Source organism: Oenanthe melanoleuca, chromosome 1A (assembly GCF_029582105.1).
Source record: "Oenanthe melanoleuca isolate GR-GAL-2019-014 chromosome 1A, OMel1.0, whole genome shotgun sequence".
Lineage (NCBI taxonomy): Eukaryota > Metazoa > Chordata > Aves > Passeriformes > Muscicapidae > Oenanthe > Oenanthe melanoleuca.
The window spans coordinates 24495516-24518536 of NC_079334.1; the positions used below are offsets into that span (position 1 = coordinate 24495516).

Below are 23021 nucleotides of genomic sequence, written 5' to 3' on the forward strand. Positions count from 1 at the left end.
TGTATTGATCTGTATCAGCAGCACCTTAAGTAACAAAGCACAATATATTTCATTACCTACTGCTAATAATTCTTGTTAACTCCCATACTCTGAAAAACAAAGATGTTTAAACAAAAACAAAAGAAGATGAAAGTAATGTCCTGAAAGTAATTACACAGTTGATAGGAAAACCCATTTTTTTTACCAGGGTGGGGATAAAGTTTGTCTGAAATCAGTTGGTAGGTAAAGAATGAGGAAAACACAGGACTTCTGTGTCAATATAAGACAGATGCCTTTTTTTTTTTTTTTTTAACAGTGAAAACATGATTCACTGAAACAACCTCCCCAAGAATGTGGCAAAATTCCCATCACTAGATGCAATTGGACAGGATGGCAGATAATCTCACCTAGGCTCTCTTTCCCAAGAAAGACCAGACTACATGATCTTTCAAGGTCATTTCCAATCTAAGATATTCTATGAACTAAGCTGTACAACTGATTTAATTACCAGAAGATCACCATTAGCTGTCAGATATTAAAACTCCTCTAAAATGGGACTTTTAAAGGTGGCCAGATGACCACTCCACTAGTCTTCTGAAGGACTGTTACATCTTCAGCAAGAGAGCAGTAATTGCATAGTTGAGAAGGTACCTTTCAAGATAGGCAATCATCTGCTAATAAGCTAAGTCATTAAAAAACAAACAAATAACCCCACCTTCTTTGAATATATTATATATTATTATAATTATTATACTATTATATATTATATCTTTGAATATATTATATTCCTAGTAGATTTTATATACTTCATGCATTTTGTATTTACATAGATAAATATGGTTGAGGAAAACATGGCTTACAATAAGAGAAATCTAAAATGGTAATTAGGTTGTGAACTTGAGAATCTAGTTTTATTTGCATAGGATTTTAAATGTAATTCTTATCTATGGAAGCTAAAAAATATATGGAAACAATAGATCATCAGGCTGAAATAAGCATAAGCGAACTTATCCTTAAGGCAATTTTCTTTCAGAAAAAAAAATTCATCATGTTTGCTCTTTCTGATCAGATACACAAAAAAATTAGTCCACCTAAAGTGATTGTTTCTGAAACCTAATTTCTAATTCGTATAAGACAGACTTTTATCACATGTGAGATGTAAATTTCAAGCACCTCACCTACCCTTCTTTGGTCAACCAATAGAAGTAGTGGCTCATTTTGCATATTTTTCTTTAATTCATTTTTTTGACTGGTTAGTCTTCTGACGTGGCACTACAAACTATTCACTGAATAAATACTGCTGTTAAAAATACAGAGAAATGTATTTAAAGACACTGCAAAGAGTATCAAGTTTGATAGGCTCATACAAAGTTATTTTCAATTTTTATTTAGGAATATCCATAATAACAATGTAGATAAACAGGATGTCAAATAAGAACTGCTATAAATGTCTTTGTTTTTAGGGCAAGGCACACTGCAAGGCCCAAGACTCCCATTCTAGAAGGGAAACACTATTTTCAGAAGTCCAGACTAGGGGACACCAAGCAACAGAAAGTTTAAGTACATCTTCAAGTATATGTCAAAAACATAATGCTTTTTTGGGTGGGTTTTCTAATTCTAAGAATTCACATGAAAACATCAAGATAAACTTGAAGTGCAATGCAAGAGAACACATTTTTTGTATAAGTTCCTCATACCTACAAAACTTGATTAAAATGAGTGTTCTTAAAATTCACACAAATTTAAACTGTTTTCATGCATAGATTTCAACCATCAAAACCCATCTTCCACCTGCAAAATCTTATTTCAGCAGAATGTTTTAAATAACTCACAACAACTAAGTAGTTAGATTTCAAAATATGGTGCAATGAGGAAAAATATTGAATTTTTTTATTACTGAGATATAAGGAAATACTTTTTTCTCCCTGTTCTGCAACTGCAGCCTGTGCACAACTAATCCAGTATAATCCCACATCAATTGGGAAGACAAATGAATGAATAGGAAAACTGGAGTTTATTGCTACTGTAATATAAAATGTAAGACCAAAATATTTGGTAGAAAGTCTTGTTTATCACTAAAAAAACATCAATTTGCAAAGTAAGTTTTATTACCAGGTTTTTGTTTCCCATCCCTGACAAAAGCAGTTTAAAGGTTCACCAAAATGAGGAATAAATCTGCGTAAAATTTCACCAAAAACTGTAATTTCTTTAGAAATCCTGATTCAGCAGTGCTGCTGTAAATATTCACTGTATTCATCTGTAGCTACCAGAGACTACCACAGTTGCTAAGCAACACCTTAGTTTCATCTCAATTTTTATATTTGCCATTTTGGCATATTCACTGGAACCTTACTTATTCTTTAAGTAACCTCATCTCATTCCACTCCTTTCACAACTGTTTTATGAAATGCAAACAGATTTTTCAGAGGAGAAAAGGAGGTGGGGGGAAGCTTCCATTTTCCTGTGCTTTTTTAAGTATTTATGTGTGGATGAAATATCTTAGAATATTTGCATGTGCCAAGAAACAGTCACTACAGTGCTACAGAAACCTCACAGACATTCAGCAATCTTGTCTTTTCTGATTTCTGGCTTCTCCACCTAAACTGAGCAAGGACAGGAAGCATAAAATTTCATACTAACAGGAATATCTAAAAATTCATACCACAGAGCAATTAGCATATTACCTAGATTTATTCTACAATGTAGTAAAATACTACTGATATATGAGAGTGAACCCCCTCAGTTAAAGAACATGACACATGAGACCATACATGTTCTCCTTCTATCTTACAAAAAAACAAAGACCAATATAAATGACCTTCAGTGACATCAAGCAGCAGATTTCACAGTGGCAGGAAAAGAAAAAAGATTACAAAAATCTATGCAGTCAACATATTTCTGGGGATAATATTGCTATGAGGTTATGAGAACTGCCCGCACTGATTGTCATCTAATCCAGAGGGGTTCCTATGTAACAAGACAGCATCCTATGCCCTGGACAGCTACTCTGCACACTTTACATATGGTAATAATATTCAAGAGGCAACAAGCTTTTCAGAATTCTAGCAGAATGAGTACCACCACTGCTGTGCAGTACCATCTTTAATAGTTTAGTCAATATCCATACACAGCCCCATTCTCTCCTGCCCTTATTAAGTAGCACTTAAGCATTAAGAAGTACTCTTCAGTTCTGTTATATTAACTAAAACTGTGACATCTCCCTTTGGTTTAAGTAAGGATTGAGGAGAAAGAAGAGAGAATGAAATGCTAATAATTAGGCGTAGACTCTTGTGATGGGAACTGTAAATAAGTATGTTTTTATGAAATACAAGAAAAGTAGAATCATGCATGCACTTCAGACAGCAATTCATTGCCTTCAAATGATCAGGGAAAAAAAGCAAGTGCTTAATTACCCATTTGAAACAGGTGATGGCAAACCTAATGTTACATAAAGTCTCAAAGATGTAAAGAATCAGTTATCTAAAAGCAATCTAGCTATTGGACTTTCTTATATTGCAATATGAATCTTAATAAAAAGGAGTCAATTAGCAAATGCTGTATCACTTTAGCTGCTAAGTACTATTTATTTTTTTGTGCTGTGGGATGACCAAACGTCAGCAGCCGTTTCTGCAGCAAAATCCTAGTAGAAGGAACATGAAGTATTTTCTGTGAATTACAGCTTGTTGTTAATATTACAAAGGAATATAGATTTCTAAACATAGGAAACTGAAATTAAAATCTGTAGTCTGAAGGCATTTCTTTCCCATAACGATGGGAGAATCCATATTTGTGTTTCCTTGGTTTCTTAGTCTAAGATCCTTGAAAAAGAAAGATATGTAAAGTGTTCTCTTGACCACAGCAGTCAGCACGTTCTCATGCTAGGTTTCTTAGAAGATACAAAAGCAAAATAAAAAGGGAGATTGAAGTGATGTTCCATCTAGTCAATAAAGACCTTTGTCTTTTAGATTAAGAAGCTACAGGCCTCAAATGAGATCAACTCACACTTCCCAAAGTATTTCTTATGTCATGACCCCAATGAGGTTTGCCAGTATGCGGGATGCACAAATAATTCTGGAAGGCTTTCCTGGCCTTAAACTTCACATCTAGGATGACAGGTTTTAATTTTTTTTTTCTTGATGAATTATTTTCAAAGCCACCATAAGCCCCAGCTTGCAGTTACTCAACACTATCACCTCTGCATGGTTGCTAGCAGCAAATGTGTGGACAGAAGTCAGCCAGCAACATTTTGGTCATGCTGACTAATGACATCATACACACTAACTTAATGAAATGTACCTAGATTCATGATGTGTTTAGGACACCAGAAAAAATAGGTCTAGAGCCACCTCCAACGCCAGTGTTGCATTCCTAAGTCGAAAGAATGGAAGTGAACAAAAGCAGAACACACTTCTTCCAGTAATGAGGTCATTGTTTTGCTTGCTAATGCAAATTTTCAAAAATAAAGAAAACAATATTACAAATTCATGAAGCACTGATAGTCTGCACAGAATATCAAACTTGCATTCACAGTATTATATAATACCAAAAATAGGAGTTGCAAGTTTACCTCTACTGATACATTATTTGGCAATGATTTTGTCAGAACACTGCATAAAAAGTTTTTAAGCCTAGTCCCAAAAAACAGTGGCCAAGCTGTAGTGATACTGCCCAATGCATTTATGAGTTGTTAGTACTTGGTCTGCAAAAGACTTCTTCAGTGAAGAGCTCAAAGTAGTTCTACTGTTTTGTGAGGGGGAAGGGCAGCTGATGAAGCAACAATCCAGCAATACCATTTCAGAAACACAGAAGTACATGAAGAATTTATACAGCTATTTTACACTGCCTGCCTTCCCAGATTTCCTTAAAAAATCCCATGGAGAAAAATGCATCTGCACTGTCACTCAGGGAAACCCTTTACAAGAAACTTCATTTTTCTTGCCTAGTTTCCCAAATATGACCCGGAGTTAGATGCCAGAAACAGACAGTAAGAATTACATGTAAAAATGCCTTCATTGATAAAATGTGTAAAAGCCACAAAGGGAAGCATCTTTAATTTTGACCATTTAAGGTTTGCTGTAAGTCAACCTCCAGAAGGTTCTGCCCAGAAGTCTTTAACATCAAAAGGAACACTTGTCCACAGTCTGTCTCTTGCCTGGTGAGCTGGCAAGCCAAAATGCTTGCATGCTTCCTGGAAAGGACAGGCTGCAGTTTCACCTCATCCCAAAAAATCAAAGGCTAGATTTCTCTTTGAATGAGTGAACAATCATTATACATCCTTTCTTCATGTGCTGGCACATAGCACAGCTGAACTGTTTCCTGATAATTTTTTCAGACTAACTACAGACTCTCCTGATGGATTTGTGTGCATGACCACCTCTCCCAGGCTTGCATTTGTAACCATAAAACTATTTAATTTACATACCCCCAAGGTGAATATGACAGATCATAATCATTCTTGTGCTCTTTGCCAGGACACCTCCTAATTTTTGGACATTGTAAAAAAACCAACACAGACAACAGGACTGCAACCTGTATTGATGCATAATTCACATCATAGGCATCTGGTATCACCCAGGAACATAACTTTATAAAGAGTACAACTTCCTTACTGTTCCTCTGTATGCTACAGAATTTCAGTCCCTCCGCATTACCTGTCTATTTTGGGCTTTAGCTGTCTATTTTGTATGTGTGATCCCCACTTACTTCCAGGACAGACCGCCCTGTCAAACAAATATATTTTATGCTGGATGGTCCATAGATGTATAAATCCAGTAATAGTGTACAAGGGTGACTTATCTATTTGAATCTAATAATGGTGTTGGTCTCACTAAGCAAATGATCCTAATGACTTTGTAAGAGTCAATCTTTCCATCCTCTGTAAGTTAACAAAAAGTAACTATTTTACAATACCAATCAAACTTTACTTGGAGCATGATTATTGTACTCTCCCCTTCAAAAGCTTTAAAAATGAATGTAATGTTTTATTTATGCAGGGTTTGGGATGGGGAAGTTGTTATTTAAGAAGCAACTGTATCAAGGAGTTACAGATTACAGCATTACAGATACTGGATATTTACACCAAGGAACTTTGTTCCGAAACAAATTATATTAGGATATGCTTTTTATAATAATGTTTCAGCAATTAAATCATCTCCATGTTAATTGAAATAATATTATTTTGCATTTACAGACATGCTGTTAATCCTCCATTATTTTTCTCCAGACCTTTTAAAAAAGTCTTCAGGGTCTTCCTCAATTCCAACTTTATAGTGACTTACTGGGAGGGAAATCTCAGAAAAATATTCTCAGCCAATTCTTTTAAAACTCATGGATGCAGATTACAAACACCTCCTTCTAACCTTTGCTAAGAAATATTTATTATGGAGTCTTCAGTATCTTCTTTGTAACTTCAAGGCTTCAAAAACTTGAGTTACCTACATGACCTTATAAGAGAATCTCACTTTTACTTAAAATAACCCCAAAATATTTACTGTCATGTACCTATTTTTCTTTCACTATGATTCTGATATCACTATCACCTACATTACTGTTAGAATTCTCAAATCTTAACAAATCTCACATTTGTTATTGTTTGCTTTACCAGTCAAGGTTTTCCTCTTAGGAATATTTTATTATAATCAGTTTTCTACATTTTTCATGCCCCACTCAATGCCATTTCTCCTTTACCATCATCAGACTCACCCTTCAAAGAAAGGAAGGAGGGGCCCTAAACTGCTCCCTTCATATGGCAATGAAAGCAAGACTGGTTCTAACAGAATTTGACATTTACGGAAAACTTTCTAGTTGTTAAAGGTGATTTCTAGTGCAACTTATTTAGGGAAATCTACCATACACGTGTTTGTACGTTCTCACACATGCCCATTTTTGTACTTCTGTAGTTTGGACATGCATATAAGCAGACTTCTGAATGACAAGCAGATTTGTCCATATCAAATTTTAAGTTAGCACTAAAAAGTTATCAGAATTTTCAAAGTATATAAGCTAACTACAAATTGCAACTCATTTGGCCCATATTGTAGGCATGCAGCATTTTTCTCTGCCATATGAATGCAGAAGTTTACCTTTCTCTATTATGGGTAAATTCCCCCCTCTGCAATATCAACCAGTTACAGTTCTCCTTCCTAGCATATTTACTTTGTAGGCCTTAATTCCCAGGCCATCTCAGAATACCTCCAATACTTTCAATATCTATCACTCCCATTTGAAGCTGTAATAATTTATCTGCTTACTTTGTCCTTCTATCCCTTTAGTTTTATTCTCTTCCAATAATCTTATTTTTCCTTCAACCAAAACAGGCCTGCATACTTCCAGTTCCCATTCCTGTCTTGAGCTGATGTTTGCCATATTTTGTTGGCTTGTTCATACATCCCCAATTATCTCTTTTCTCTAGGTCAGTGACCATCTTTTCAAATAATTTTCTTCTACTATCTCTCCAGTCTTCCAAGCTAGCACTACTTTGACTTGTTAAGTAAAAACAACACACATATATTTGTTTGGAACTAGCACACCTGCCTCATGCAGCCATTTCATGTACTACATGCATAACCACAATAGAGCGTATTATGTAATTAGCACTTAAATTGTGTTAAAATTTCCTGCTCTAAGGCAAGGTTATTGTCTTATTGTGGGGGAGATCATAAAAACACCATATTCTGATCTAGTCCCTTTCTTACGAGAACAGCTTTTTAAAAATGTACATACAGGCATTTAAGAAAGTATATACACTAAAAGATACGTGGACAACAGTTCAGTATTTAATTGCTTCAACAGATTTGTAATCTCAAGAAGAAGAAAATTCAAACTACAACCAGGATAATGAAGATCCTTTATAACTCCAAGAAGCCGAAACTCAATTGGTGGATTCAACTTTGTTAACTATGCACCCTTTCCAGGCTAAGCTCTCACAATTGCTAAGCCTCCATGTGCATCAGCTAGTGTCACTATAGTGACAAAAATAGCACACTAGCAAAACAGTAGAGGTTTGAATCAAACAAAAGAAGTAACATTACCAACAAAAACTACACAGTCCAATTTTGAATATTTTAAAATACTTAGTTTCACTGAAGTAAATAGTCTACAATAACTTCCAGGTAACATTCCCCTTAAAAACAGCAACCACAATATAATTACAGCCAGAACAAATGACTTTTGGGTTTCCCAGAAAATGCCACTTATATTCAAATTTAATTCCTGGCATTGTGCCAAAGTGGGGGGGTTGGGCACCTATATGAAAAATTAACTTCAAAGTCCTCTGAAACATGAATGCAGAAAATGAGTTGATTCTCTTACCTGGTGAGAAGATAGCACGTGCAAAATGAGTTTCTTCCTCTGAGTAAGCCACTGACATGCAGCTCATTTGCATAAGTATTATGAGCTACAAGTAGACTTCCAGGTCGGCCATCTTGATACTAAGATCCTGTTTTGTTTACATAGCAGCATGAGTACTGGATTTAGCCAGCCTGAGCTATGCTGTTATACTCTCAGCTAGTAGCCTATATCTGCTCATTAAAGCGTGCTGGAATTCCTACTTCTCCACATCCTAGCTGAACATGTCAGAGTGCCCCTGCAGCTCACTGAGCATGCCACAGCCTCTAAGGAAACTTGCAACTGCAAGTGTCTCTAGTGGTACTCTTTGTACTGCCTTCTGTGCTGCCAACTATTAGTGCTGCAGCAACTATGTGCAGTGAAGTACCTCCCACATACCACACAGTAGTACCAACAAGCACAGATTTATTACAGCACACAGAAAAAAAAAAAAACAAGCTGAAGTTTCCTCTGTATTTTCACTTACTAGCAATCTAATTACACCTAGATTCCTTTGTACATCTTTTCACATTCATCAGTGCTGCTTTTTCTGTCCAGAAACCAGAGTGCTCCAGCAGCCCGTGTGAAGAAGTCCATGACACATGTTAGCTGCTGCCAACACGGAGCCAGACTGCAGTTACAGCTAGCTGGCGCCAGTAAAAAATTTACATAAAGGGGCCTGATTTCAAGACTAAATTGCAGCAAAATATTGCTGAGCAAAGCCTTGCCCCTCCCCACGGGTTCTAGAATATATCTAAGTATTTGCTTACTAATAATCCAGAGCCGTGTCAAAAGTCAAGCGCTGCTCTTATAGTTCATATAAATGAAAATCGACAAAAATGTCTGCAAAATAAATTTCACCTTGCAGCCTGTTTCAAGTGGGATGCTGCAGACACTGTTCACAGTCACTGTTTAGTAATAGAAGCAACATCAGAAAAATGTCACTGTGCAAGGCAACTAGATATTCTTAACCAGTATGTCCAGTATTTTGCAGATTTCCAACAAGAAATAAATATTAGTTCCAAGTAAGACATTAATTTTTAACATACTGACAAAAAATTTGTGTGGCCATTTAATTTGTTGTCTCTATTTCACATTTAACTTTTCTTAATTAGTTAGGTGTAGGAGGAAAAAAAAAAGTCTCAGCCAGAATTAACCTCTAAGGTACAGTGACAGGTAGCGGCAGAAGCTTTGATTTCAGCCTCACATTGACTTTTAATACCTAACCTTTTTCCTTCCAGTCAAAGTCCAATTAAATAAATCAGTACATTACATTTGACAAATGCTTATACTCAAAGTTACTGTACTTTTTTGGGGGAAAGAAAAAAAGAGAAAAAAGAAGGAAGGCTTTCAGTGTGTATGTATAAAGGACGACTCATTTGTCCCTCTCACCTGCTGCCTTGCAAGAACTCCTAGGGCATGAAAGAACCAATGCAAATAGGTACACTATTTATTGAATTTATACAAATTCCTGAAACCTTAAAGAAAAATCAATTTTGGCTAGCTACACATTTAGCAATATGCATCTGTAGTTGCAGCCTGGCACCATTTAGTGAAAAAGCAAACATGGCAGAGCATGTCAGGACCAGAAGAGCCTGCTGTATACCCCTGGCATCTTCTAATTCCCTGCATTGTCCTCTTTAGAATGCCAACAGTGTCAAGGCTGTATATAATGGAATTGTATGTCCTATGTTCTGCTGCAAGTGTATTTGCTCATATATGGCTGGTTCTAGGTTATTTGAGCATAATACAATATGCTCATTTGTAATGTCAAAAAGATTTTTGTGTCTGAAAATATTTAGCAACACAAATTACTCCTCATTTGTTGTTATAATTTATCCTCACTTTTTGTATCCAAAACCCTAGAGTGATTTGTAAGGAAAGGCTAATTTTTTTTCCAGGATGCCTGTCACATTAGTGACAATCACTAACATCCCTTTCATGTTACCTGTATCTTTGGACTTGCTTTACTTCCAGACTGATTTATGTATGCTAGCGCATCTAAGTGCATGCAGAATACATCTTGCAGTGATTCTGCTGTCATTTGCAAAAAGAACCATCGGTTAACTGCTTCTGAGCTTAAAAAGAAAGGGCACCAGTACTGCTTTAAAAAAAAATAATTAAAACCCCTTAGATTTCCCAAATATAGCCATGTCCCTATCCTCCCCGCAGCATTATGCACGAATACCTGACTAATAATATGTATAGTAAAACACATACTGCAAAAGTAAGAGCCTTGGAGCATTTTCTGTTCTGGGCTCCAGTCCGCTGTGGGAAGTCCATGCCAGAACTTGCCGGCAGCGCCCGCGGACGAGCCCTGCATCTGCAGTCTGCGGGAAGCACCACCCCGCTTCCAGAACGTTCCGGCAGAGTCACCCGCACCCCCTGCCTGTGCGTTCCTCCCCGCGCCTTCCTGCCTGTCACAATGACAAAGCTCAGTTTCAAACACAAAACGTTTCCACAGAGAGGAGGAGCCATTGCTTTAGCAGTTCGAAACGCACCAACTCGGTTACACAGAGCAGAGGGGCCGCCTTGGGTAGGGCTGAGCCCCAGACCGGCGGCAGCCTGAGTCTGCCACGCACAGGGCTGGAAACCCACCCCAAATAAAGTACAGGGACCCTTCAGCAGCCTCCAGAATACGGGATTTGGGCGGGATTATTTTTTTTTTCCCCCAGATTGGGCTTTTTTTTTTTCCCGCCCTTGGGCGGGGGGGGGGAAAGGGGGGAGGGGAGCGTGGTTTGTTTTATAGTTTATTTTAATAGGAGACTCTCAGACAACAAACCATAATGTACACATAATTCTCCGGTGATTGGCACTACAAAAAAAGCCAAAATGTCTGCCTGCCTTTTCTACGTTTTGCCCATGTCGGTGGAAACACGTAAAAACTATTTTTCTTAAAACCAGTTCTCTTCCTGCAACATGCAAACCACTTCCTACTCCCTCACCTTAAAGAGCAGATGTTGCAGTCAAAAGTAGTAAGACCACCTGTGTTCAAAATAACTACTGTTAACTGTATGGGTTCAATAGGTACTAATCAAGACAACATCTTAAAAGATCTTTTCAGTTCTCTCAAAACAGGTAGAGAAAAAGTCACAAAAAATTATTTGCCCAATCCAGACAATTTTAAATATTGAAGTATTTAATTGTCTAAGTTTGTCTGAAACAAAAGGGGAAAAATCCCATAAATCCAACCATGATGAAATGTCACGAGTACCTTGACCTAAAAAAACGAAAACAAAACAGAACAACAATAAACCTGAAACAAACAAAAAACACCCACCACAAAGCAAATGAAAATGAAAGGCCCTGAGCCTTCTGACAGAAGACCAAACACCCCTTTCCCCGACTTTTCTTCTCCAAAACAGAACAGATCAAATTACTATTCACTTAAGAGCCAGCTAAAACTTTAGTAGTTCCCAGAATGTTCTCACATTAGTGTTTGAAAGACACAGAAAATTGTGTACATTTCTGAAGCGGAAAACTCTCTGTCAAATCATTATCTTAGCTGCTGTGGTTTATTTGAAGATATTTTATAGCAGATGCCTGTATCAGCAGAAAGAACAGGAAGGGCAGGAAATGGGGGAGGGAGGACTGAAAATACCTTTATCCGCTTTTCTGTTGAAGAAAAATGGTGAAAGTTTCTTAACCAGGTAAGTTCCAGACTGTAACAATCTTAATACGTTGCACTCCCTTTCTTTTAGAAATGGAAAATCCTCAGTGTAAGTATTCTCATAAACTACAAAAGTCCCACAATTTTGCTCACTTTAATTTATATGAAAAATTTTGTTATTTACAAAACAGCTGACTATTCTCAACCTGAAAATCAAGATGATAGAAGACATTAAAAAATTCAGCTTATTCATAATTCCTTCAAAGACAGTACATGCTTAAATCAATTAAATTTTAGTGTTAAAAATAAAGGTCCAATACAACTGTTTAGTAACAGTCATAATATGATTAAGTATTTAAGATTCCAAGTTCCAAGAATTTGGTAACCATTTACTTCCACCCAAAGAACCAAGTTAAGTCAGCTGTTTCAAAGTGATTTCCATATATTAAATAGTATTTGCATTCATTGCAGTCTGTTCCAAGGTCCATTTCAAATCCTGCCTGAAATTTCTATCAAAATAGAAGATGCAGCTGTGCAAACTGAGACAATTCTGAGTTTTAAGAGGAACATAAAAAATAATCAAGCCATGTTAGAATGGTTCCAAGCAACTATGATGTAGTTCATGAAAAACTATCCAAAAAGTTGGTGCATAAATGAAAAAATAAAGTCATTACAAGAAAATTCTTCTCCTTTTGAAGTACAGCATTTGCAAGGGAGAAAAAAAAAAAAAAGGAATCTATACACTTTTTCAGAGTAAACTACTGGCTTTCTTTTGGAAACTATTTCTCTCAGAAAATCATGTAGATTTGAGACTACTACCCTGTTAGAAATTTATTTAACTCTTAATAGTCTAATCTTTCAAGTTTACCTATCAGCAGTACAAAGCTATTTTTTCTAGAGCACACAAGCACAAGAATACATACTGCAGTCTGGCAAAACGGTATTAATTTAAAATTATACATTAATCAATTCAGTTGAAGTCATTACTTCGTTACACACATCTATTTCTGATTCAAAGAATGAACATCTAATTTATTTATTTTATAAAATTGGTGTGGGGAGGGGGTGTTTTAGCATCGACTCAAGTATCCTGTTCCTTTGCACATAAATTGGTGGTTTTCATACTGTTTTTTGCTATTAAGACCTTACACTATTAGTACCACAGGAATCGAGAGAAGAGATTATGCTTTCAGCTACTAGTACTACCATAAAAAAGCATTACAATGTACTTGGATTTCTGAAAATGGGAATGTTTCCCATATGCAAAACAGGTTTCAAAACCTACCATACTTTTAGCATTCCAACATTTACATGAGGAAAGAAAAAAGGAAACCAACCAAAAAAATCCCAAATGAAACCACACTACCCATACAGTTCATACAACAAAACATTACAGCTCCCTGCTGGGCCAGTCAGTCATTTTGTACAGCACTTCCAAAAATGGATCTGTGTTCAAAATGGCCTGTTAAAAAGCAAAGGAAACCAAAACCAAAGAGAGCGGGAAACATAGACAAGCTTTTCTCTGAGCTCTGGCAATCACTCCGTACCTTTTCTGTGAAATGGGAGTAGGCTTACTCAGCTCACAGAAAAAAAACCCCATGGGAACAAAAAGTCACTAGAAATACTATATAAATGATGTGGTCTGAAAGTATTTTATTCAAATATAATACATATAAAAAACCACTCTTTATAGTGATTGTCCAAAACACTCTGTTTTTCATGCTCCCATTATAGTAGAGTTTAACAGAGAAATTGTAAATCAACCAAACAAATAGCATTGGGCAATATTTATATGCCTGCTATTTTCTTTAAAAAAACCTCAACCAATCAAAAACCCAACCTACCACCACAGGATGTGTATGGCTAAGTATATTTTAGACATAAAATTTAATCCCCTTCAGAGATTATAAAGTCGGAGTTTAGGAGTTCGGTGACCTCAAAGAATGAAATGTTTCTGCATCCTGTGAATAATATAGGTTACTACATCTGGAATTAATGAACAATAACTGACTAAAAAACAGGCAAACACAAACCTCAGTAATAATTTATAAGATTGGGGTAAGGATAGCTCAGATTATCTTGCAGGAAACCAGAAAAATTACTGTTACACTACCCTATTAATCTACATTCATTAGTTGAGGTAAATGAATGGCAAAACTTCACATTTTATCTTGATAAAAGTGTTTAATTAGAATTTGTAGTCTGAATTTTCAGACATTTTAAAGTACCCAAGTGTTCCCAGGATCTTAACTATCTTATCCAGTCAAAAAAAGCCACTATGAACTAAAATCTGCTGTAAATAAAATTCACTAACCAAAGTTCCAGTAGCAATAAAAATAATAAAACTAACCACCTGCTTTTCATCACCTCTAATGACATATTTGCATTACTCCTCTTTACCCTGAAGCAGAAAAATTCTATGACAAATTACTTAGAAATTTAGTAGTTAATTGAAGTCACCAATCCTTAACCACTCAGCTTAAAAATTCAGTATTTTACTGACTTTATTTCTTTTTATCAAATGAACAAAATAAACATGGAGAAACGACGTCTCCTGACTATCTGACATGCAATGTCTGCCCAGAATACTTTGTGTCTTTATAAACATTGTGTTGACATAAACTGTAAGAAAATATATGAGAATAGATAGTTAAAACTAATTTAACCACCAAGTGCTTTTTTATAAATTATACTGAAAGCACCAAATTAACATGCAGAAATTCTGAGCAAGGACTAAATTTGTTGGCATTTAGACAAGCTTTCACATCCCTAGCACTAAGTTCAACTTCAGCCAGGAAAATACTATGAGCTACATACTGGTGAGTTACTCAGGTCATCTGCTGCTCCTGATGTGTTTCTGGAGAACTTCAAGAAGCTTCCCTTTTACTTACTCTTGGTTTAACTTATGTGCAGCTTAAGAACCCAGGAAGATCTGAACTAGGTGTAAGACACAAAACAGGACAATTTGATATAGAGTAATGAAGAAAAATGCCCTCTTTCTTCTCTTCCGTGTGAAAAAACATTGAGCATAATTTTTCTCCTACTTTATCTCCCTGGACACAGTACAGTGTGTTTTAAGGATGACAGCTAGGTCACCAACCAGTGCCACACAGCGGAATACACGAGGCCATGTGAAACCACCTTGAACCTCAGATTTCAATTCAGTTATACAAAAGAAATAACAAAAGACCTCAAAACTTCCACCTTCTCATTTGTAGTAATTCCATAAAATTTGTGGTGTTATTCTTAAGTAGCAAGTAACTGCTATCTATGAAACAGTTAATGTTTATATAATCACTGTTTTGCTAATGTATTTATATATGCATTATAATTATTAACCACTGGAAAAGTTACACATTGAAAACAGGATAATCAAATTTAATAGCTCGCTTTCAAAAATTTAATAAAGTTTGTAAAGAGTTTATTTCATTTTTCAGTTAAAGTATGAGGCAAGCATTTGAGCACAGAATGAGAGCTCTTCTGGCCTGCTAAGAAGGTAAGCCTAAACAAAGTAATTTTCTTAGCAAGACAGATATGATATTTGACCTGTCCTGTCCCACCTAATCTATCCTGTAACTGAGACAAGATAGAGGTCTGTAAATTAATTTAGTGAGAATGCACAGAATAAAAATAGCACAAAACGAAAAAAAAAAACCCGAAAAACAAAACCAAAATTCAAACTCCAAAAACCAAACCAAACCACAAACAAAAATTAAAAAAACCCCCAAACCCACGAAAACTGGCCAAAAAAAAAAAAACCCAACAAAACAAAACAAAAAAACCAAAAAACCACAAAACAAAACAAAAAAACAAACCCCAACAAAACAAAAAACCCCCAGCATTTCAACGTATTTTATGTAGCTTAGAATCAGTTAACTATGCCTGACTAAGATTTTAAATTGCTTTTCAGCAAAGTAGAGCTGGTGCTCACCTCTAAGGTCTGGAGCACGTGATGCTAACAGTTCTGCTCACTGGCACACAGTCAAACTGAACTGCTACACTGAAGAGCACTTTTTCAGCCATTCTGAAACTGCTCTGTGTCAGCTGTACTGAAAATAAGACTAAAATGGCTGCAGTGCTCACTCATGACAAGCCAGTCAGTGACAACTCAGCAGGAGGTGAAACATTTCACGGCAAAGCACCTCCATCTTTACTACACTGCAACAAACTGCACAGGTGGGATGGGTGTGTGTGTGAGCAGAGGAGTGGTTTCTTTGACAGGCAGGAAGTGGTTAATGCACACCTGCACCATTGCAGCTTCCTAGCACCACTGGTAAAGAGAAAATCAAAATATACCAAAAACCAGCAAGAGTCAGCCCTGCTAGGCATGTGATCCAGGGTTTGTATCGCAAACTTCAAATCTCTCACAACTCCAAGGCAGTTTAGAATTCATGTCACGTATTAACAGTCACAAATACAGAGCCAGATCACACACGGAACTGACAAACCTTAGGGAATACTTTTCAAGAGCAGGCTCACTTCGGTGCTTCTAAAAAAACCCCAAACAAACAAACAAAAAAAACTCAAACAAAACCCTTAAGAAATTAATCTATAGCTTTTTACTGCTCCATCTACTTTGAAATATTGTGTTACTAGTTGCCCAATAGAAATTTTACTTGGGGAGGAAAAAAGGAAGTCTACTTTATAAGAAAGCTAGCAAAAACCCCAAGAACATTCCAGAACTTGTAGAAAGCAAGTATCTAATTCTTTATGACTGCAATGCAGCTTGTTGTCTTAAGTTTTTCGAAAAGGAGATGTATCTAGAATCACTTAAGGAATTTTCATGGAGTCTTGTAACAGAGCAGTTCCCAAAGAACTGGTTTGAGAAATGGCGGGGAGAAAGAGGTTGCCCCCCAGAGACACAAATTTAATACAAAATTAAATCCAATTCAGGCTTCGTTCTACTATCTGTTTATTAACATCCATAATGTGGTCTCATAGAGGCAACACTGGATCAGTTCTGGAGGGAGCTCCTCTATATCTGCCTCACTTTTCTTCTACAAAAACCGAATTTGTCAACTTTAAAACAAAATACTTGCAAGAGCCCATGGGCCAACTCTAAAGAAAATCACTGTTGAATTACACCAGCCTTGTAACAAAAAATAGTCTTTGTGATCCAAAATTAGCCCAACATAGTAAGTCACTCCCCCCTAAAAAATAGAAGAACGTGCCCTCCAACCACTTCAATTATGAAAAAGTCTAGACTTATGTAACGGTGTATATCTGTTGCCAGCTGTAGCTAGTTATTTCAGGATTGATTAATCATGCCAGCAGTAGTTGTCTGATGCACTCATCAGCACTACAGTCAGTATTTCTAACTTAAAAAATAGTGAAATACGCCATCTGGCTTTTCTTTTTGTCCTTGTATTAGCGTGACCTACAGTACAAGAAAGGGCACGTATATACCACATATGAGACACTGATTGTCTCTTATAGTATAATACAGATTTAGAAAACTAAATTAAAATATACTTGGAAGTTCAAATGCCCAAAAGACATACTTTTCAAAAAACAAACTCATGAACATTGGAGAACAAATTAATTACAGTTTATTTAAAACTATCTATTACAATGAAGCTTTTCTTCACCAACGTCTTTTACTAAAGTAAAAATCAAGTTAGAACCAATTCAAAAGAAAAATTTTCTATTACCTGGTTATATACCCCATGTTGCTTACTCTGAACACCATATATACCACACCATCAGCCTGTGGGAATTTACAGTAACTTGCAGGATTTCAAAATTCAAACTTAAATATTCCATATGTATAATAAATACACACATACTTTGATTTTTCCAGTAACAATGTTTTAAATAGTATTGTGTCTAGTGTATCTACAAAACTTGTGTATCAAAAGGTGAATTCTGACTTCAAGTTCTTAGAATTTCAAGAATATCATCAAAAACGTAGGGATATTCTAACCCAGAATCCAAGAGCTGCACTTGTACAATGCCGCATTTTATGTAACACTGAGTCCTGGAGCTTGATGTATGGATGACAGTGACTTAAATTGGTCTGAACAGGCAAAACAAGCTGGCAAAAAAATTTCAGAGAATGTTTTCCCTGAGTCAGAGAAAACAGAATCCATGTCCCAGTCCTGTTGCTACAAATGTCCTGCCTAGTCAGAAAGCTTAAGGAACATGCGGAGGCACTAACACAGACACACGGATGCAAAAAATATTACTGAATAGTAAGAAACCAAATGCATTAACTTAAATGTCAAATTCAATATACCCCCATTAACACACAGAAGTGTGTTAGCAAAGTGTGTTTAAAAATGTGTTAGAAGTTATCAATCAGACTAATTTTAAAATAAAACCTGATGTTCAAGAAAACACATTTACGAGTGGAATAACTCCCTGAAATAGCTTTGGCCCAGGAAATGTTACAGTGAACCTATACTAATGAGTAATTCTGCACTAGCACAGGACTATGGTGTTTTCATTGCTATTTAATGTGGCATTTATACAGGTTCTCTAGTCACAATCTCAAGAAAATAAAGCATTTTAATAAGACTAGAGATCGGAATTTAAACTTAATATGTTAAGTTTAACAACCTTTAATCCCGTCCTGTTTTGACAACATGCAGAAACACTCTAATATCTCACTAAGTTCTATTACTGTAGTCATAAATTTTCCCAATTTTCCCAATTTCTCATGAACATCAAGCAAGAAAAGCAAGAGAATGGCATCCTGTTGTTTCTCTAATTATTACCCTGTGTAAGAAACATCATCTTTACACACACTTCTTTAAATATCATTACATAGAGCCACAGTTCATACCAGGGCTCCTTCCCTGAAGAATCAAGGGTAGGCAGAAACTTCTGCCCTTTCAGACAAGATTTTGTGCATTTAAACAAGGGCAGGAGAGAACCAGCCAAAACATGAATACTTTCTTTTGCTCAAATTAGATGCTTAGAAACCAGTTAGCTACATATCATGCTTGTGTCCAAACCACATCCTATCCACTTTTCTCATTTACCCTCTTCCTTTATTGATAGTTTTTGGTTTTCCCGTAGCATTTTATATGTTAGTTAACATTAAGTAGACAAAATAGTTCTTACACTGCCAAAATTCAGGAGAAACTACTGTTTGTACCCATCTCAAGTGAAGTCTCAAAACACCATCCACTGAAACCCTTTTTTATTCCTGTTTTCACACAGGCCATAGACCAACTTCAAGAAACATGTCCATTCTCACTGAGGACTTCACAAATAAATACTACCCAAACTGTTGGGGGGAAGAAAAGAGTTCATAATTATGAGACAAGGAGTAACGAAGTTAAGGAAAACAGAAGTCTGTGCAACATTTAAGGTCTCTTCATAAGTCCAAGCTGCTTGATGGTAGGACCAATAAGGGAAATTTCCAGTGCATTGACAGAAGTCAGCAAGCATTTATGTTAATGTATTTAAACATTTTTGAAAGAAACAAACAATTTGAATGCAGTATCTTTTAAAAATGACTTCATGGAAACTGCAACATGTTGGAGGCAAAGCTAGAAGTAACATACATGGCAGCTTTTGGGTTGTTTGGTTGGGGTTTTTCTTTTGCTGGGGGCGGACAAGAGGGATATTTTTTTTGTTTGGGAAATTGTCTGCAGTTTTTTTTACCATAACATTTTTTACACTAAATGAAATGAAAAATAATGCTTGAGACATCACAAAATGGCATAAACAAATGGAATAAACATACAGGTTATTTTAACAACAGTCTCCCATATCCACAGGCATATAATTAATAAAATCTGTTCACTGAGTATGCGAGTTTACTTCAAAGCTTTTTCAGAAACTTCTTCTAGAAGAGCAAAACGTTTTTCCTGTAATATCCATGTTATCCATAACAAAGCAGCTCTACTAGTTAAATATTTTAAAATGTATTTTTAAAAAAAACCAACTTCCCACCCAGCCATCTAAATTCCTGAGATTCTAAATGTGAAATTAATAAGAACTGGTAACTCCTATGTACAGTTTTTAATCGCTTGTAACAAGCACAACTCAAAATACAACAAGATTCATAGTTTCTTTTTGCAAACTACCAAAGAAACAAAAAAGTATGTACAAAATACATACATTTACACAATGTTGTGAATTCCTACACTGTGATAGGATGGAAACTGACATACAAGTGAAAATGAGGCAGTTACTCAGTACCATATAGATAGTACCATGCCCTTAGCTACATCTACAAGGGAGTCTTTACTTTCAAAAAAACCCTGAAAGATGGAGGAAGGAACGGAAAGAGGAGACGAGACTTGCTGTTAAATATATAGGCAATTTTTAAAAGGATACACCAGCAGTAATAAACAAGATAAGGAACAAGCAATGGAACTAGCGAATCCATATTTCCTAAAGATTTATAAACATTGTTGTGCTACTTCTTACTCAGGTTATCACTGGTGCCTTACTACACCAAACAAGTGAACACTGGACACTGGCCTATGTACTGACTGACAGCAAATTATCCCCCAAAACAGCACAGAATTTTGAGGTTCTCTCACTGCCTCTCTTCCCTCTAGCTATTTGCTTTAACTAACTTCGCAGGTATTCATTATTAATACCCTCAGTAATTATTAATAATTCTTAACTATCTTTGATACTTACTATGCTCTGTATTTCCTGAAAACCAACAAGTTTTCCAAGAACTATTAAGAACAGAACAATTGGCAATCAATGCTCACATAAAACTGGACTATTGTGCTAGAAATGAGCAGATTTCTCTTAAAATTTTTAGGGCTGTGGCACAATTTGAAATTTTTGCCACATATCTAGATTGCAATTTTTCTGTTTAACCAGAAAAATAAACTTGTTAGACTCATCTGTCCTCCTAGCAGAATTTGCAAGAGTCACTTCAATAACCTTATCCATGCATATTTTTAAGTTTTATGCAAACCTAAGATTTATGCCTGCATGCAACCCTGAAGTTGCACATAAGTGCAATCTCTGGTATTGGTAGAGACTGAGGGATAAATAAATTGTGAACACTTCTGCTGAGAAGGTCTTGGGGGTACAGGTGGATGAGGGGCTGGACATGAACTGGGAATATTCACTTGCAATCCAGAAAGCCAATTGTATCCTGCGCTGCATCCAAAGCAGTGTGGGCAGCACAGTGAGGAAAGGGATTCTGCTCTTCTGCTCTGTTCTGATGAGACCCCACCTGCAGTGCTCTGGGGTCCTCAGCACAAAAAAGACATGGACCTGTTGGAGCAAGTCCAAAGATGGGCAACCAAAATGATTAGAAAGATGGAGCATGTCTCTAAGCGAAAATATTGAGAGAACTGGGATTGTCTAAAAAAAGAGAAAGCTCTGTAGATACCTTAGGGGACCTTCCAGTGCTTATAAAAGGAGTCTACAAAAGAGTTTAAAATAGACTTTTTACAATGTTATGTAGCTACAGAATAAAAAGTGAAGGACTACAGCTGAAAAACGTAGGTTTGTATTAGATATTAGGATAAAAAATCCTTTAGTGTGAGAGTGGTGAACACTGTACTCTGAGGTGGTGAAATTGTGAATGCCTCATGCATGAATGTTTTTAAGATAAGGTTGGATGGGGCTCTGAGCAACCAGGCCTAAGGAAAGTGTCCCTGCACGTTGCAGGGAAGCTGGAAGTAAATGATTTTTAGGTCCCTTCCAACCTAAACAATTGTATGATTCAGATTTATATTTCACTAAAATCATGCTGGCTTTTTTAACATTCTCTAATATAACACCACAAAAAACTCACATGCAACTGAAAATCTACTTTTAACTTTGAAATCCTTTTTGGCTTATATTTATGTCCAAAGAGTCAAGGAAGGACAGAGCAAAGAACTAGAAAGTTCATTAAAACAAATATATTCCATTTAAAACAACCCCCCTCCAAACGAACGAAACAGACTCTCTTTTCTGAATCACACTTCCATTGTTTACTACAGTAAGAAAATATTAATAGATTCTGAAGATCCAGTTTCTAGATAACTAGTATCAGTGCTTTATATCTATGACTGATGATACTCGCTTTTACAGTCTCATATGTCAACTGATGCAATGTTTTCAGAAACTTAAGCATTGTACACATGAACCCCAGAATTTCTTGAAGTTACTATAAAAATCCAGAAAGCAAAAAAAGAAACTAGAAAAACCTGAACACAAAATGGAAGATCTCTAAAAACACTAGCAACAGTACACAGAATCTTTCTGGGCAAATAAAAGCTAAGATTCCCTCAATATCACGCAAAATTATTTCTTAAGAAAATAACCAGAGCTCAAAAGTTGACATAATCTATGTTCCAGATCCTCCTAGTCAAATATTAAAAATATTTTAGTTACTTTCTTTGGCATCACCCAGTAGGCTTTAGTATTCAAACCAATGTTGAGGTAGAGAAATTTTAAATATTTAGTATTACGCAATTCATATCTGAACCACAGTCACAGATTAAGACATGCTACAGCTGTTTGACTTGACAAAAAAATATTACTTTAGAAAACAACTTTCTTTTAATGAGCTGTCAAAAAAATAATCCTCTTAAAAAACTTGTTGCACACAACAGCCCTTACTCTCCATCCTGTATTTGAATAAGACACTGCTGCTTGATAAACAGCTTCTTACAGTACAGTGAAACTAAGAAAGTTCTTTTATGCAGTATACACAGTGCAACAAGTAGAACTGAAACCCTAAAATTACAAACATACGTAATAAAAGTAGCATTTACATTGACCATTTCATTTACTTTGTCTTATTTTATTTACTTGCCAGTCCCACTTATTTTGTGTGAATAGGTCAATATCTCAGAGTAGTGTCATTTACTGGAGAAAACCAAAGAGACGAATGACAGGTATTTCTCAAAAATATTAACATTAGATTTCATTGCATTTTAAAAGCTGTATTAAACAAAAGCGTATCAGGGAGGGGAAAAAAATCCCAACTTCTCATATTCACATTCTCTAGCAGTTTTGTAATTTGCAACTTAATTTCTTCATTTATAACCCTGTATGAAAATTGTGATGTACGCGTATCATTGTGGTAATTCCCAAACCAAAATCGTTACGTAAAATGGATCTAATCCATAATATAGAAAAAACATCACGAGTAGAACAAACAAGGTAAAAAAATTAACATGCAAACTATTTA

At 35.9% G+C, this 23021-nt stretch overlaps 1 protein-coding gene across 11 annotated transcripts in view; it reads right to left on the bottom strand.

Moving 5' to 3' along the window:
• The window catches only part of ATF7IP (activating transcription factor 7 interacting protein), a 75124-nt gene that overhangs the window by 49151 nt on the left and 2952 nt on the right, over positions 1-23021 (bottom strand). For 2 of the 11 annotated variants that reach the window (XM_056482431.1, XM_056482427.1), the window contains exon 1: positions 8290-8703. The exons of 8 other annotated variants lie outside the window; for them this stretch is intronic. The gene's annotated coding sequence lies outside the window, so the exon portion shown is untranslated. Of the gene's footprint in view, positions 1-8289; positions 8843-23021 lie in introns of those variants that run through there. One more of the 11 variants, XM_056482422.1, reaches the window with a different exon arrangement.